The sequence below is a fragment of the Euprymna scolopes genome, chromosome 2 (assembly GCF_053919585.1).
Source record: "Euprymna scolopes isolate OS-2025 chromosome 2, ASM5391958v1, whole genome shotgun sequence".
In the NCBI taxonomy this organism is placed as follows: Eukaryota; Metazoa; Mollusca; class Cephalopoda; order Sepiida; family Sepiolidae; genus Euprymna; species Euprymna scolopes.
In genome coordinates this window covers 145,586,217-145,588,505 of record NC_136483.1, presented here as the reverse complement: position 1 = coordinate 145,588,505, position 2,289 = coordinate 145,586,217, and the positions used below count along the sequence as shown (strand labels likewise).

The window sequence follows — 2,289 nt, the reverse complement described above, 5'->3', positions numbered from 1 at the left end:
TCTCATTTTCTTTACATATGAACAAATATACTGTCACCCTCTCTGTATATATTCTTAATTAATCTTCTCGTCAGTGAGCATTTTACATTTTTAGTCGCATGCAAGTGACTCTATAAGTCACTCCATTGGTCCGTCGGTTGGTCTGTCAGTCAGTCTGTCTGTCCGTAACACTTTTGTGCTTGGCCTTTTTGGTTAAGATCAAAGGTCTGTTGTTAATTGATGCTGTTCTTAGCTTTTTAAGCTTTCCTTAGCCTTTTGGCCAAGATCAAGATGTAGTGTCTGTTCCGGCAGATGCTGCAAGCAAAGACCATATGTGGGGGCAACCTGACATATAAGACCTTGGTCAATGTAGGGGCAACCCTTCATACCAATTGTCACTATCCAGCTTCCCTACTCCCCGGGGAACTGGTCTCCATTTCCCCTTCACTCCTCACATTAAAAATCGGCCTTGTGCCTAATTTGCTCGGTGGGGGAGCAAATAAATACTCTTTTCTTGGCCTTTTGGCCAAGATCAAAGTGTAGTATCTGTTCTTACTACATGCTGTACTTATGTTTGTAACTTTGTGATATAAAGTGGGGGATTGCTTTTCTGTATTAATTTAATGTAAAATGATCATCCACTTTACAACAAGTCAGTCTCAAAGCCATTCAAGTCATTCTTCAGATCATTCAAGTTGTTTTTGAAGGATTCCAGTTATTTTTTAAGCATTCAAGTCATTCTTAAGGTCATTCAATTCATCCTTAAGTTCATTAAAGTCATTTACTTTTTATTTATTTAAGTCATTTCAGCCCATTTTTCGGTCATTTTAATTTATCTTTAAGAATTTCATGTCAATCCTACATTCACGCATTCATTCATTACACGAGAGCATACGACTAATGACTATCGGCCTTGTTACTCTTAAAAAAGCCTGCACTAAATGGGTGAAATGTCGTCAAGTTTTTAGGTCTTTCCACTTCAATTGTTATATATATATATATATATATATATAACAATTCGTATTCCTGTCTGTTTACAATTTGATTAATATATACAAAACATGCTTTATTTTAATCTTTCAGTTATTTTTATATATAGTATGATTCTTGCAAAAATATACAATGAAGAGATCACCTTATTTGCATATAATTTTAGTTAATGTTGTTAATGAGAATTTAATGAGAGTATTCTATTTAAAATAGTTATTTAATAAAGTTTAAACAACAATTATATTGATAATATATTTAATTTAATTTATTTGAAATTATTATTTCCAACAGCAACCCTTTTTAAAAACTCTTTTAGATTTATTTACCCCTAGATGCTATGCATAAAAAAAACAAACGTTTGCCAAATAAAATCATTTGGTAATTTCATTAAGTTTCTAGCTGGAAAAATAATTCCATCTAGATAGGAAAATGTTTGGCTTTTGTTTGTTTTTTTTAATATTCAAACAAGCAACAAAAAAACACTTACGAAGAAAACTGAAAAGATTTCATTTGTTTGTTTTATTTTATTCCTTAAACGGCTATACAGAAATCGGCAATTTTTCTGGTGGGGTGGGGGCGGGAATTACATTGGAAACATAAAATAGATAAATTTAATCATTTTTTATGAGACCATTCTCTATGTTCACCTAACAATTTAATAAACAAAACAAACCCCAAAATATGACAAATTAATTTTTTTTTTTTGGGGGGGGGAGAGGGATTACATTAGAAACATAAAACGACAAATAAAAAGCAAATCGAAAAGCTCCCCCCCCAAAAAAAAGCAAATCGAAAATTTCCTTTATTTACAAAAAAAGGAGCCAGTAAAAAAAGTGCCCTTATAAAAAATAAAGGTAAATGTGTAGTTTAGCAGTGTAAATTGTTTGACAGACAAAAAAAACAAACAAAAAAACTATTCATTTTCATATAAAACATTATTAGACCAAAAGGCTGAGATAAAACCAAAAAAAAAATTAATTTTTATGTTTTTTCATCATTTTTTATTAGACTAAATGTGCACGCCTTACATGTTTAACATTTGGCCTTTTTTTTTAGTTTTGACAGATTAGCCTTTTTAAGTTCTTTTACGTTCTTTTATTACAAAAAAAAAAAAAATAATAATAAAAAAAATATGGCGGAAAAGAGCTTAAAAAGGCCAATCTGCCAAACCTTAGAAAGGCCAAATTTTAAAATTAAAAAAAAAAAATAATAAAAAAAATATGGCGGCTAAAAACATTAAAAGAGCTTAAAAAGGCCAATCTGCCAAACCTTAGAAAGGCCAAATTTTAAAATTAAAAAAAAAAATAATAAAAAAAAATA

At 30.1% G+C, this 2,289-nt stretch overlaps 1 pseudogene; it reads left to right on the top strand.

The window, feature by feature from the left end:
* The first annotated feature begins 485 nt into the window (after positions 1-485).
* Positions 486-649, top strand: LOC145242431 (U2 spliceosomal RNA; annotated as a pseudogene).
* Positions 650-2,289: the final 1,640 nt, after the last annotated feature.